We start from the raw sequence: 16203 nt of genomic DNA on the forward strand, positions 1-16203 counted from the left end.
TTAAGATCCTGACCTGTGGCATGACATTTTTGTGTGTTTGTCAAATGCATCATGTGCTATGCCTTACTTAAAGACAAAACTGTAGAATTTAGACATGTTACTCAGGTAAATGAGACATGGTAGGAACTTAAAAGCAAAATGGATAGTAAGTTACTATAAATGTTTTGTGTAATGTGTTCAGTTTTAATTTGAGCAAAATGATTGTTGTCATTCTAGAGTTATATTCTCTTTCTAGACATGTTCTCTACAACTGTATGCCTGACAGAGTCTAACATAGGGCTACACCAAACCTTGACATAGTATTTCCATAGTATAATAAGAGTAACAGCTGGCGTTTTTAGACCTTAATATGTGCCGGTAAGTGTTGTAAGAGCTCAGCTTCTGTCCACTGGATTCACATTGGATCCTGCTGTTCTTGTTCCACAGATCCACTATAGCAGGGAGGTTTGCTCTAGATCACCAGTTAGTACATTTCTGAAGTTCAGAATTTAGGTGCAGGAAGGCTGTTTCAACAGCCCTCTTAGCTACCAAGTAAATCAGGATGCCTCTGGTTCCATGGACTGTTGGCCAAGATGATGGGAGTTGTTACAGTGACTTTAGGTGTGGGTTAAAATACTTTATGGAAAGAAAGTGTTTCTTTCGCTTCTCTCCATTCTTCAGGTTAAATCAAAGTTTCATTCTGGTGCTGGTAGGATTTGAGCCTTTGATATGTGCTGGTCTCCTTTTTAACAGAGTTGACATCAACAGTGCTGCCAGCAAGTAGAAAGGGGCTCCAGCTTGATTTCATGGCTTGTAACTTATATTCACAGAAGACTTCTATTTTAAATAAATGTGTCTAACTACCCAAAGGGTTTAATTTAAACAAAGCATTGAATAAGTAACGTACATAGAATGCAGCTGTGGCAATATGACTGTTTTCACGAGTAAAGCTTGAGAAACACTGTCATTCTCTAGCATTTTGAAACTCACTCTAACGGCTTTAGCTTTCAGTGGCTTTCAGGCTGTAAGTTACTTTCTTTTTTTCCTTGTTGAAATCCCCATATGCTTCTTTTATCAAAGCAACTCCCCCAGGTGGGAGAGATAGCTCAGTTGATAAAGTGCTTGCATTGCAAGCATGAGAATCTAGGTTCAGTCCCTGAACCCATGTGGGGAAAAAAAAAAAAAAATCCAGGCGTGGTGGCATAAATTTATAATCCCGGTTTTAGGGAGCAGAAACAGAAGGATTCTGAGGTGTCCTGGCCGGCCCATTTAGCTGAATCAGTCAGCCCTGGGTACTAGTATGAAATCTTGTCTCAAAAAGAAAAATGGGTGGCTCTGAGGAGTGACACCTCAGGATTGTCGCTGATCACACACAGGTGAAAACACATTTCTGCATACCTGCACATGTCCACCCGCGCACACACACACACGCATGTATAAAGAGTCCCAGTCTCCCTCTGTGGGCTTCAAGTTTCTCCAGGTCTTAATAGTGTCACTCCCATTAAGAGATTAGTTTTAAATGCTCTTTTCTCTGAAATCATTCCTACATTTTAAAATTTATTTATGTATTTATTTATTTTGGCTTAGAATCTCCTTTTTTAAAGTGATAGTGATAGTGGATGATAGATTTTAATTGTTTTTAGTATCTTTTATGGGACAAAATAAAACTTAGAAATTATTTTTAAGTGAGCTGGTCAAGAAAACAAAAATTACCAGGGCCTTTCCTCTATCGCTCTGCACTTACAGTGGAGCCCTTTCCAGTTGCTGAGCAGTCTTAAGTATTTCAGGAGGGGTGATAAAGATTTATGCCAAGCTTTATTTCTCCGTGTATTCAAGCCCTTTCTTCAGGGATGTTATTAAAAAGCCTCTTCTTGTGACACTCTTTTGTGTCTGTTCCCTATATTTATATTTTGCTATCAAAAATAGATATTATATGCCTCAGTATCTGTGAGTGGTTGCCTCTGGGACACCTGCTACGTCAGATGGGTGTCAGATGCCTCACTCTAGGCTGTTTCCTTGGCTTATAGTTTGTTCAATACATATCTTACATACACCTACTGCCAAAACTCTCAGTACTTACTATATAAAGTTTTAAGTTTTACTATTACATGGGATAGCTTCTCATCCACCCCTAATGTAGGAGATGGCTGTGGAAGCCTGAGCTCACGGGCAAGATAGCACCAGATTCTTTGGTGATAGATAGTTTATGTGTTGCTCTAGCTAGACTACCCTCCAGTCCATCTCTTACATCTGGGTCCTGAGATGAAGAAAACCACCACTAGCTTCCGATGCTGCAATGGTTAGTGCTATATAGTCAGAACAGATTCAAGGTCGCAGGGGAAAGCCCTCTGGAGTTCTTTCTGTTTTGAGTTGTGCCAGCTATTAATTTGTAAAACAGTTACAAAACAAGACTTGGGCTTAGCATTCCCCTCCCAATCACTTTCCTAAGGACAAAGAAGACATAACCTCCTCCTGCCTGGCACAAGGTAGGTACCAAAACCTCTGATAGTAAAGTCACAGATGTGGACCCTCTCAAGCTTTGAATGTATACATTGTTATGGCTAGGTTGGCCAAGTTGGGGTAACAGGTACCAAGACATGGACTTGGATCTACCTTTTAGTTTAAGAAGAAAAAAAAAATCTGTATCAGTAGAAAAATCTTTTGTTACTTGATTAGAGCTGTACAGTTAGCCAGTTCCTACTGTGATAGCCCAGGCCTTCTATAAGTTTCAAAGAAAGAAAGACGAGGTGGGGGGGGGGAGGAAGGAGAAAGAGAGAATGAGAGAAAAAAGAAAACAAGAGTGCATTTCTGACCATGTTTGAGAGCCAGGCTTCTGTCACTAAGCAATAAACGGAAAGCTCAAGTAGCCTTGCATAAGTGGGAATTTGTGGTTTCTAAAGCTGCCCATTCCCCCAAATGACTAAAATATGTTATTGGCATTTGGCTGTTTCCTATGTTTTGCTCTCCTTAAGTTTCTTTTTAAAGGGGTTTGAGTTTAAAGGCAGAACCACTGAAAAATGCAATTTAATCTTAGAACTGTGAAAGGCTAAGCTCAGAGTTAACCCCAGGATGCTCTGGGCTGTTTTGTTAGACCAGAGTTTGGAATGAGCCTTAATCCCAGGGCATGCTAGCAAGTAAGAAGGAAGCTGAGAGTGAGGCCAGGAACACAAGTGGATGGGCCAGTCAGGCTGTGAGTATCACTCACTGAGTCCTCTCTCCATTGGGAGGCCAAGCAGCCCCCAAGATTTACACTGGGAAGAACAAGAGAAAAGACAGGGGAGTCAGGGACAGGAGCCAAGAGCCACAGAGAACGAGAGGAGTCCTCGGTGGCAATACTGTCAACACACTGCAGCGCTCCAGAACAGAACCCCAAAGGACCTCCTCCTTCGTCCCAGTTCACTTTTTGAAAAGCTGTGGTGTTACCTAACTAAAAAGGGATGCAGCAGCAGGGAATTTGGAATTGTGATCAGTTGCTAAAGAGAAAGTAATCTTTTAGGGAGCAGAGCAGGGAGGTTCACAGCCCAGCCATTTCTAGACCTGAGTTCGAGTCCTCATTCCTTGGCTCTGAGTTCTTATCTATAAAATAAGACACTAATATGATGATGATGATGATGATGATGATGATGATGATGATGATGATGATGATGATGTGGGAACATGGGGTTATCTGTCTGGCAGGGGTCAGCTGCCCATGTGCTTCAGTGTTACTAGCCCAGCACCACAATCAGCAGTGGATACATGCCAGCTGCCTCTTCTCTGTGTGCAGAGAGAGCGGGGCTCATTCTTGAAAGTGTGTTGGTGTTTACCCTGATCTTTAAATCTTAATAAATTATCTTCAGAAACACTTGTGATTTGGAATGCTTATATAAGATTCCATTGCTGCAGTTGGCTTTTAAAGATTTCCAATTCTTTCCTCTTATAAAGAATATACTATAATATACATACTTCTGCAAGAACATTTATTTTCTAATAATATAAAATTAGATTACTGTAGAGATGTGAACTTTTTTAAATACCTGGAATATATATTATGCATATAATATATTTATATTGTATTATATGAGCATTAACTTGTCATTTCTAAAAAATATAAATTTGGTCATTTTATGGGGAGAATGGCTTTTCAGTGTTTGACTTTGCATGCTTATTTTCTGTTACATATAAAGCCAAATTTTATATATTTGTATGTTTATTACCACATCTATTTTTTTAATGTGCTTTAATCTATTTTTTACATGATAGCTTGTGCCTATTTGTGGGCAGTCTGTATATTTTCAGTTAGCTTATACATTAATGTGGCCACATTTTTTTTTTTTTTTTTTGGTTTTGGTTTTTTTAAGACAGGGTTTCGTGGTGTAGCCCTGACTATCCTGGACTCACTTTGTAGACCAGGCTGGCCCTGAACCCACAGGGATCCACCTGCCTCTGCCTCCCTGAGTGTGGGATTAAAGGCGTGCACCACTGCACCTGGCTTCCAGACTTTTTATTCTTAAAGAGTAAAAGGTCAGGCATAAGTACAGTTATTTTGAAGACAGGGATTTGAGGATATTTATGGGGTACAGAAATGCAAAATCAAAATATAATGATTGATATTGACACTGAAATTGCTATTTAGGAACACAAGTGATTGCTGAAATATTCAAAGGAAATTAAAAGGAGCATGGCTCATTCATCAAGAGTCAGCACAGGAAAGATGGATTATTAAAAACAAGGCTGAAGTAATTTACCCATTTGGGGGGGAAAAGAAAGATGTACCCCCACTTCATACTGAAACTTTTAATGTCTTAAGCAGTTAAAATTGCTTCTGTGGGACTTGGGAAATTTTACATGACTGTTAAATTAAAGAATTAAGTTATAGTCTTAAGATTGAGTAGTAACGACCAAGTGCCCCCAAAACATCCCAAGGTGGCACTTAGAGAGCCAGACACAGTCTGTGGAGCTGAGGCACTTAAGGGCTGCACATTAATATATCCAACTTTGGCTGTACAGAAGGAGCTGAACATGCACCACGTATGTGTGTGTGTGTGTGTGTGTGTGTGTGTGTGTGTGTGTGTGTGTGTGTGTTTAAAACTCTACATAATCAACCAGAAAAAACTATTCCCATGTTAAAATGTTTTTCTAGATCAATTTAGAAGTTGCCCATGTTAGCCTTTCTGGCTACCCACAAAATTGACCTGTGTTGTCCCACTGTACAGCGCTATGAGCGCATATCCCAGGAGTCATGAGGCACGCATCCGCTGGAAGTCCTGAGCTGCTTGTGGTGCTTCCCTGGCAGCAGCTGCACATCTGCCCTCTGTATTCATGCCCTTAACCCAGAACCCCCCCCCCCCCTGGTCAGAGCCTTGCCATCAGTTTGGACAGGGCTGTAATTTAAATGTTTGGCTCTGAGGCCTGCCCTAGGAATGTTTTTGAAACATTCAGTTTTAGTTTTTGATGCAAAGGTTAAATGTGCTTAGAAAGGCCTGAAATAGAAGTGAGGCAGAAGCCATTTCTTCTCCACTACAGGTCATCTGTTTTACAACTATGGATGACACCAGAGCAAGAGGAGACAGACTGGGGGACAAACTCAAGGACACTCTAGAAATGAGGTGATACTTGAGACAGGTGTGAGGGGCTCTATCTTAAGGGAATAGTGGTAGAAATGAAAAAACAAAAAAACAAACACATTAAGGTCAGGCGGGCCTGAACAAAACTCCAGCTTGCTGCATGCTGAAGGTCTGTAATTGCTCATCTTGATTCATTTGTCTTTAAAACTAACACAATAATACTGCCTTAGGAAAGTTGCCATAGGAATTGAAAATAAATACAGAAAGCACCCAGAAGTTACATGTGATAATAGCAATAAATGGTGATTATGATGATTAGAACTCATTCAGGGAAAAAGAAGCAAGCTAGGAGACAACAGAAAATGGGCATGTGCAAAATAAAAGCTGTAAGCAAAGGTGCAGAAATAGCTGCTGTGCTTAGCATGAAGGGCATGCTAAAGATTTTAAACCTCAGAGTTTGTTAAACAGATGCCAGCTCTAGAAAGACACAGTGGTTAGAGCTTGGGTACAGGGATTCAAGCTTCTACACTTGCAAGCTAGATGACCTATTACTGTTCCCCATTGGTCTGCCAGTGTTCTAGGTGTCTCTCTTGCATTGTCTCAAGTGGAAATGAGTTAAAAGCTTAAGGCAGTGACTAGCAGACACTAAACAGTTGGTTCCTGCTATGAGGATGGTGTAAGTGTTGCTAATTCTGTCATTATTTCTGTTACCTCATCAAGTCTGCATTTTATAAGGTCAGAGAGGTTAGAGTGACAGAATGAAGCCAGGAGAGCATTTAGAGAAGTTTCACCTGCGTAGTTTGAAACTCCCTTAAGATTTGTACATTTGGGCTGGGGGTGGTAGCTTGCCTAGTGTTCGTGAGACCCCAGAATTAGTCCTAGCCCTGTCATGTATCTATGTGTATAGTCTATGATTTTAAAAAGAGAAAACTCTGAACTTCCCCAACTGCTTGAAATTTCACTTGACCTCTTCACTACGAAAAATGGACTGTGGAAAACTAAGCAGCATTCCCTTTTACTTACACTGATGGAGAGCCAGGAACCGAAATCTCCACAGCCATCCCAAATTCTCTCTTTGTTAGAACTGTTAATGAGCTAAATGAGCACCACTCTCTTCTTCTGGCCTGAGAGTGACAAGGGGCTTAAGGGGCAATAGGCAGATACCCAGAATGATCTAGACGACACTAGGGGTTACACCGGACCACACAGTCTGCCCTCAACCTGCTGGGAAATTGCCTGGGTCCTGCTTTCCCTTCTAGGACTCTTTTCCCTTTAGATTTTACTGAACTTCTGAGCATGTCTCACATGGGCATGATATTCAAAATGTCTTTTTCTTTGAACCTAATCTTATCTTTAATTATCCTCCTGTTGTAAAACCATAGTTTCCATTTCTTTCTTGAGGCCAAGGCTAGGGCGAGTCACTTGATATCCTGACTTTTTCTTGGATTGACATTGAACTAGAGGTAAAATAGTTGAGCTGGAAAAATACTTCCTCTGTGCAGTACCCTGAGTAGTGTGGAATTGTGAGCTCAGAATAGATGGCAGAATTAATTTAAAACCTCCTAGCAGTACTGTTCTTCTGCCTTTTTAAGCTGCTCATCCTTATAAACAAACAGCAAAACCCATAAAACTACCATGCGAACCTACTACAGTTTACCTAGCCAACCGTGTTATCAAAACTGAAAGAGGTGCAGCAGAGGGTGAAGCCAGAGAGAGGAAGTCCACTCTGACAGGGCTGCAAGGGAAAAACCTCAGCCACCACCAGCTAGATCATAGCTGGAAGTACCAAAAACGTTCCAGTGAATTCTTAGAAAACACATCTAAAAAAATAATCCTGACTGCTTCCTAACTCCCAGACTAGTATTGAACAAGGTAAGATTAATGTGCAGAATTAAGTGATAATTATGTAAACAAAAACCAACCTTAAATTACCTGGCATTAGATAAGGCTGTTGAGTCTGTGCCTATCTTATAAATCATTCTAATTGAGTAGGCAGTTCTACCTTCCAAACCTGAAAAACTTCTAGATAGGGAACATTCTGAGGAAGCAGCCAGGTCTCCTGGGATACAAGCATCAAGTCTGCTGTGGTAAACATAGGTTCGCTGTTAAGAAACTATGTGAAAGTAAATGTCATTAAGAGCAAATAGGCTATTCCTAGGCTATACAGAAGGAAAAATGAGGCAAGTTTTCTATATTTTAATAAGAATTACAAATATACATAATGCAAATTGTATATATTACTCAACTAAACTCAACCTCAGAATTGTATTTTAAAATCCAGCTTTTCTTATATTCCATGCTCCAAAAGGAACTTTTGTTAACTAATGTCAGCCTGCGTCTTTCTAAGCTCTTGTATACTTTTAACAAATGCCAGTTTGTAAAAAGACACTGTGCTGTTTTTCTGAGTTTCCCACTTAGTTGTCTAGCTGTGGGCACTTGAATCTGTGGATGTTTGGGCACGCATGCAAATCAGTACAAATAAAGGTTTGTCTCGCTCTCCTGACTGGCCGCATGCTCAGTCAGACCAGTTGGGTGACTTAACCGCGCCTGGTTGCTGTCACCGTTGGAAGGCTCCTCACTGCTGTGACCACTCCACATTTCCTAGAACACTGTGATGGCGTCACACAGTTGTTTCAAGTTTCATTTTTCCATCGTGAGGTGGAGCATCTTTTTATGTCGTTGCTGTCACCTGGTAAACTTATATTTAATTAAATTCTTGGCCTTGTTCTAATTAATTTAAAAAAAGAACTTTGTGAATTGTGAAAATTAGCACTTTTTCATGCCAATAAATGTTTTCCTAGGTTTGCCATTTTATTTTGTAAATAATATATTATCATTTTTTTTTATTTTACTCTTTAAGATTCACCACTTTTGTAGCTTGTCAAAGTAAAAAGTACTTATGCTTCATGAATATTTTCTTGAAGACATTTTTCTAGTTTTACCTTTATGGCTTTCTGTTATATTGAAATCTTCAGTTTATGAGGAGTTACAGTTTTCATGAGTTTAGTAATGCAGCTCTGTGTTCACTGTTGATGGCTAGCCAGCTGCCGAAACATCATTTATTGACTGGTTTACCTGTCCTTGCTTTATTGCGCACGCGCTTCCCATATACCTGAACCCCTGGCCTGGGTCTCCATAGGCCTGGCTCCAGACACCTTCAACAAGCCAGATCCTACTGGGAAAACAGGACGTGTGGGAATCCTCAGTGTGGTGAGTGGCATTTACTGCCTATTGACACCTTGAAGCGAAGACTTAAAAATTATCAACAGCCTCAGACAATGGCATGAAAGCTGATAGGAGCACTAGTTCAGTTTATGTGTGGGACTTGTTTTCTTCCTCAGTGACCTAGAGAGTTATCAGATCACAGCCTTCTAGCCAGCAACTCACTTTAATTTCTCATTTAATCTCAGGCCTTGCTGGACCCAGAGAAGCAGCTAAGTAATAATAATGTTAAGTGCTTACATTGTACTTTTCATCCCCAAAGTGCTATCTAAACATTGACTAATTAAATGCATTGATGAAAGGATCTGCAGAGGAAATCGGTATCTGGTTGCACACCTGTGAGGGGACCGTTCCTGAAAGGCCCTGCTTCCGTCTTTGAATGGCACTCAGCAAGCAGGAGAATAAAAAAGCTGCTGACATTATTTCACTTCTGTTGAAAATTTCCTAGGGTATCTTCTAATTAGCCTGGCTAAACTCACCTTTTATCTGTCTCCCCAGATATTCCCTTTCTACATTCCTGGGGCTATTCAACAAGCCTCTTTTGATGGTTCCCCCCATGGTTAATCACAAAATCACAGACTCTTCAAACTAAGGGGGATCCTTGTTGATCATTTAGTTTTGAATGATTTAGCACAATCGCCCTGTTTTGTACAAGAAGAAACTGAGGCATAGAAAAGTATGTGCACTAAGAAAAGTCTTTCAGCTTCCTGGGGGAATCCCTGGGAACAGAAACCAAGATTGCTAACTCCCATTTTGAACCAGCTGCATCCTTTTTTCTTTCTCTCTCTGTGAGTATCTGTGTTCTTTCTCTCTATTTTCTTGACATTTTCTCTTAGTTTTACTCTCATCTTCCCCCTGCTTATTCCCATCTTTTTCCATTTCTGTGTCTCTGCTGACTCTCATAGTCCATTGGTATATGCTCAGATGAAGTTGCTTCTGTTTTTCTCCCTCCCTTTCAGTGGGGTCTGTAGACCCCTCATATTGTCTTCTACTTGGGTCCCCTCGGGAAACTTGTATCTCTCCAGTTTTCCCCATATTCATGCATACATAGAGTTGCTTTGGTTTGCTTTTTCTCTCTAGTTATATTTGCCGCTCCTGGGACTTCAGTCAATAAGACTATAATGTGTCAAACTATCTTTATATTGTAAATCCTCCAAAAGATCTAAGAATTTTTGTGTTGTTCACTTGGCCAAAGGTAGAGCTAGTACAAATCAAAACTTATTAGTGCAAGCCAGCAGACATGGAAGTTCACACCTTTAATCCCAGCAGAGGCAGGCAGATTTTCTTGAGTTCAAGGCCAGCCTAGTTTATATAGTGATTTCTAGGCTAGTGGGCTAGATTTTTAAAAATAATAATAACAAATTTTTACTTTTTTAATAATTAAAATTTGATAAGCCTTAATAAAAATGAAGTGGATGCAAACCGGAGCCTCCTGGACTATATGTCCTGCTTTTACATGGAAGGTGAGTTAGACACTCAGTGACCACCTGTTCTGGTCCAAGCTTGGCCTGGCCTCAGACCACAGACACCTTCAGGAAGGCAGGCCGCTTTCGAGTTGTGACGCCCTCTTAAGAGAAGAGGCCAGGATGCTGCTTCTCCCCTGGACTCCTTGGCAGGAGCTCCTCATCACCCTCTCTCAGTTTTCGAGGACCACGTACAGGACTAAATATGCGTGAGTGCATCTCCATCCCCGCTGACCAGCCTGGCGTCCAGATCAGCAGTGCCTGCTCTACTGCCTAGAACATGGCGTCCAGCCTGATGGCCAGATGCCAAGTGACAAGACCACTGGGGGAGGGGATGACTCCTTCAACACCTTCTTCAGTGAGATGGGCGCAGGCAAGCACATGCCCCGCGTAGTGTTCATAGACATGGAGATAGGGTTCGCACTGGTACCTACTGCCAGCTTTTCCACCCTGAGCAGCTCGTCACCGGCAGGGAAGATGCTGCCAATAACTGTGCCCATGGCCACTACACTGTTGGCAAGGAGACCATTGACCTTGTCTTGGACAGAATTCACAAGCTGGCTGACCAGTGCACGGGTCTTCAGGGCTTCTTGGTTTTCCACAGCTTTGGTGGGGGAACTGGCTCTGGCTTCACCTCCCTGCTGATGGAGTGGTTCTCAGTTAATTACAGAAAGAAGTCCAAGTTGGAGTTCTCCATTTACCTTGCCCCCCAGATTTCCACCACTGTGGCTGAGCCCTACAATTCCATCCTCACCACCCGCACCATCCTGGAGCACTCTGATTGTGCCTTCATGGTAGACAATGAGGACCTCTATGACATCTGTCATAGAAACCTGAACATTGAGCACCCAGCCTACTTATTAGCCAAATTGTGTCGTCTGTCACTGCTTCCCTCAGATTTGATGGGACCCTGAATGTTGACCTGACGGGATTCCAGATCAACCTGGTGCCCTACCCTCACATCCACTCTCTCTGGCCACATTTGTCATATCTGCTCAGAAAGCCTTCAATGAGCAGCTTACAGTAGCAGTGATCACCAATGCCTGCTTTGAACCAGCCAACCAAATGGTAAAATGTGATCCTCGCCATGGTAAATACATTGCTTGCTGCCTGCTCTACCGTGGTGATGTGGTTCCCAAAGATATCATTGCTGCCATTGCCACCATCAAGACCAAGTGTACCATCCAGGTTGTGGACTGGTGTCCCACTGGCTTCAAGGTTGGCATTAATTACCAGCCTCCTGCTGTGGTGCCTCATGGAGACCTGGCCAAGGTCCAGAGAGCTATATGCATGATGAGTAACACCATGGCCATTGCTGAGGCCTGGGCTTGCCTGGATCACAAATTTGATCTGGTATATGCCAGGCATGCCTTTGTGCACTGATATGTGGGTGAAAGCATGGAGAAGGGAGAGTTCTCTGAGGTTCATGAAGATATGGCTGCCTTAGAGAAGGACTATGAGGAGGTTGGGGGAGATAGCGCTAAAGGAGATGATGAGGGTGAAGAATATTAGCCCCTTGTGCTGTAATTTTATACTTCCATTGTCTTGTATTTGTCCTACTATCAATAAAGATGGTTCCCATTTTAAGTGGGTGGAAAAAGAGAGAGAGAGAAAGAAGAGGCCAGAACTGCTACTAGGTAGCTGGGTGATTCCCTCCCTTCTTTGGGTCATAATTTTTCATGTATTAAATAAGAAGGGTGAATTTAAATGACTGCTTGGATCTTTTTCTCAGTATTTAATAAAGCAGTAATACTGGGTCAAAATAAATAGTAGAATATTAAATCAGATTTATCTCTGGCACATAAGTAACTCAAAAGCAAATTCCACTGGTCATCCTTGAGACTCTTCTGGAACTGTCTCAGTTTTAAATATTTTAAGCTGTTTTCCACACATATAATACTTGAGACTCCTCAGCCTGCTGTGGGCTCAAACACTGGGGCTGTAGTTCTTGTTCTACAAGTGTTGTGTTCCTACCCATGGTACGTGGACACGGTGCAGAGAACTGTGAGAAATTCGCCCTGTCCCATTATTACTGTTCTTATAAGAAATTTTCATTCTGGGTTTATCTTGGCCATCCTAAACAATGGAAGAAAATGGAATTAAAATTCCTTTTTCTTTTATTTTTTAAGACTCCAGCCGGAAGGCAAAGTTTAACACAGGAGGAGTGATTATGAACACTCACAAATCTACCCAGTGGCACTAAACCACATCATATTATCACGTAGTTCTCTCCAAAGTCTTAATAGAAACTGTCAAAGCTCAGGGGAGGATGGGATAAGAACTCTGTGGTGATGTTGTAAGCATCCCTCAGCACAGTGATTGACAGGCCAACTCTGTCCTGTTGAGCAGTCCTAGCAAGGATGCAGGAAGTGGGACTAATTAGAGAAAAGAAGTGTTTATATACACACCCCCAGCTCTGAGGCAGGAGGAGGAGCTCAAAGGTGAATTACAGAAGAATGACGCTTTCCCCAGATTTTGTACTCTCTGGGGGTGGGCTTCTCTGTGTCTGAGAACTTGCGAGTCAGAGTTCTCTCCTTGTAGGTTGGGGTTGTCAAGCTCAAGCAGGACCCACACCACTTCTCACTGTAGCTCAGGCTGACCGCCTGCCTCAGCCTCCCGTGCCGAGGCTGCAGACGCTCACACTGCTTAGCTGATTAGGCCACTGTGCATCTCTCCACGGGTCTATATGCTGGGAAATGGCACATTTACAAAACACAACCCTCTGTGGTCATCTGACCAAGGAAATGCAAGCCGAATTATATTAGAAGTTGTGTGATGACACATGACATTCTCGTCCATCTCATTGAGCCTGCCTGTTTCTGGCAGCTTTCTTCAGCATGCACTGGATCTTCTGATGAGGCTTTTACAATAGAAATCATTTCTGTCAGGTGCAGCACTCTTTTATCACAGAGTTCCCAACAGTTGCCCAGAGTCTAGGTGTTGTATAACGGCCAAGGAATGCTTGTTTGGAAATGGGGGTAACTTGACAGATCAGAAGGAAAGTGTTCGTGGATGCATAAAATAAATTTGAAGAGAGTCCAAGTTCCGAGTGTTCCATCCCCCGCTCCCATAGATCATGAACTTTGTGATGGTACCATGAAGGTGAAGGCGAACAACATAAAAGAGTGCTGTGTGCCCTTCATCCAATCCCACAGATCGCTATTGGCTGCAGACCTTGAACATGACACTGCAGTTTCCTGGTGCCACACATAAGTAATAAGCAGCTGCTTCTCAAACTGTGGTCTGGAGAATGCAGCACTAGGTTATTTTTTAACTTAATTGTAATTTTTGATTGGTCTGCAAGAAAGTAAATCAAATAAAGGCTGTTGTCTTAGTCTGCCGAAAGCCATAGGCCTCAAATTCCAATGCTGACCATCTTGACCAGAATAGAAGAGGGGAAATGTGTGTATCCCTAAGCTGGAAGTTCAACCAGGAAGCTTTTATGGGCTGCTTTTGCACCCAGAGAGTAAGCATGCTTGGTATATTTCTCCGATGACTGAATCATGTAAACTGAGATCAGAGAGTCTCTCGAGCTCTGAGAATACCTGAAATAATTTAAGTGAATTTTTAAAAGGAAAATCTAGTTGTCAGCTTGGTATCACATTTTGTTCTTGTCCAATAGTACAATAAAATGATACGGTTTTAAATCATGGTTGGAGTTATCTTTAAACATCCAGTCAGTGCGACAACTCTGAAACAGTTGTCTTTGTGAACTCCCCAGGTAAAGGAGTCAGACTAGACCTTCCCCAGTACAAGAAATGAAGTCTAATGGAAAACAGAAATAATTTCACTGCAATTTGGACATCTGCCTTTTCTCAAGGAAAAGTTGGGTACATGGAGAAAGTGGATGAGGTTGAGTAGAGAGAGAGGCGATGGAAAAGCTGCATATGTTTTCTGCTAATTGCTTTGTCATGATATTATTCACGTAGACATGCAGTTTGTAGGAAATAAATGGAAAGATAACTAAGCCTCATCCCACAGGTCTGCTTTCCTTGTAACAGAGCCAGTTGGCCCTCTGATTGCAGAAGCAGCTGATGCTGGAGAGGAAGTGGCCTTCTGACTTTTGGTGGGCTGTTACACAGTTAGATTGATCTGTGACTAACTTACTTGAAAATCAGAAAGGAATAAGAGACAATCACCAGATGTTGCTAAGATGTGATTTTAATCAAGTTTGAGATGTGCTGAGTTTGAGATATTTGAGATTTTAATCAAGTTTGAGATGTGCTCCAAGCCTTTAGCCTTGGCCAGGGTGAGATATTCACCCACGCTCTGTCCTATTGTTGGGCCCAAGCGATATCAGAGGCAGGGGATGTTGTCCACTTTCCTGACCTTCCTCCTGATTGCATCCCAACAGAAGAACATGTCACCTTTTGAAAACTGGCATGTGGACTTTATACCCTTCCTTCTTAGCCCTGCTACAGACCTAAGTGTTTGTAAGAATTGTCCAAATTACTGAAGATTTTTGCTTAGATTAAGATACAGTAGCAGTCTGCTCTCACTGACCAACTACCATCAAACACCATACACCCCATTCCCAGTATACTAACCCTGATCCTTTCTTCAGCCCTATATGTAAATATTGGCTGCTTTTAGTGCAGGAAAACTAGGGCTCACAGAGCTTAGCAACTTGCCAGCGTCTCCCAGTGGAAGGCAGACAGCTACCATTTGTGCCCAGGTCAGCCTCACAGTTTGCCACTGCCTCCCGAGCCCAGAGACAATGGAGGGTGGGTAATAGGGGATAAAAGCCATGCGATTTCAGCTTCTTTGGAGACTCTTTAATGAATCAAACTATGAAGTTTAAATGAATGTAAAAGTGCATCTAATCTGTAGGGAAGCAAACCCGTGGCTATTTATTACCTATTTTCTTAACTATCTTTGACCAAGTTTATTAGAAAATATGTTTGTGCTCACACCTGTGACTGTAATACTAGAGAGGCTGAAGCAGGATGATTGTGAGTTTAAGACCAGGCTAGTCTTTGTGGCAAGACCCTGTCTCAACAACAAAAAACAGAATACAATTGTGCTTTATTTTGTAGTAGTCAGCTGTGGCATGCTCCCAGTTTTACTAGAATCTTCTGGATCAACTATAGCCTGGGTAGAAGATTTGTAAGACATTTTTTATGCTGAACCCTAGGTTGTCAGACAGGGAGGTGTACCAGCTCGGGGTGACAGCAGAATTCAGTTCTCCCATCTGACTTTCCCTCATTTAACTATGCCTTATCCATTCTTTCTCTGGGTGGAATTGGGTGGGGTGGGGTCCTGAAAACTTTGTTGTGGTCTTCATTCTCAACTGGAAACTGGGGGAATAGACTACACTTTGGTCTCATTTAAGGCTACCATCCTCCTAGTGCTTTCTGAATAGGTTCCTAACTTCAAGCCACACCAAGTTGTCTAGGCTGTGGGATTCAAAGGTGTAAGGCCCTTAGGTGGTGGAGGGAAGGGTGTGGGAGGCAGGGCATTTTTGTATTTTTGAGCAATTGTCCATGTAAAGGTGGCCCTTGTGAAAAGGAACCTTAATGAATAGCTGAGCATGGGAGCTGGATTGGTGAGTTCCTGGTTTGAAGACCTTGCGAAGCATAGAGTCTAGTTATACACATGGAGTCTAGTTGGACACATGGAGCCCACTTTTCACTGTGAGGTAACCTCTAGACCTTAAAGGCCACGATTGCTAATCCTCTTCCCACTGGTGCTAATCATTGCATTCAAGGACAAAAATAGGTCCTTGTCCCTGGAAACGTATTAGTTGAAAGTTTTTCCTTTCCATAATATTAATGTAATATTTATAAATTCTAAAATTAACCTGAAAATATTACCTCACTTTTCTGGAAAAAAAAAATGTTTAAGCAGCTTGGGCAGTTTGGAACATGGCCACACTCCTGAGATGACAGTGAGAAGAACGGCCAGTCAAGGGCAAAGAAGGAAAAGCACTCCTGAGTAACTGAACTGCCTGCCAGTGCTGTGTCGGTGCTCCTACTTTACCCACACAGCACGGT

General features: G+C 42.0%; 1 protein-coding gene and 1 pseudogene across 1 annotated transcript in view; both read left to right on the plus strand.

Annotated features, from left to right (window-relative positions):
* The window catches only part of Plekhm3 (pleckstrin homology domain containing M3), a 163638-nt gene that overhangs the window by 116425 nt on the left and 31010 nt on the right, over positions 1–16203 (plus strand). The gene's annotated exons all lie outside the window — the stretch shown is intronic.
* On the plus strand, positions 10416–11722 carry LOC129683800 (tubulin alpha-1C chain-like; annotated as a pseudogene).

This window comes from Psammomys obesus, unplaced genomic scaffold, assembly GCF_907164565.1.
Source record: "Psammomys obesus unplaced genomic scaffold, mPsaObe1.curated_primary_1811, whole genome shotgun sequence".
NCBI lineage: Eukaryota > Metazoa > Chordata > Mammalia > Rodentia > Muridae > Psammomys > Psammomys obesus.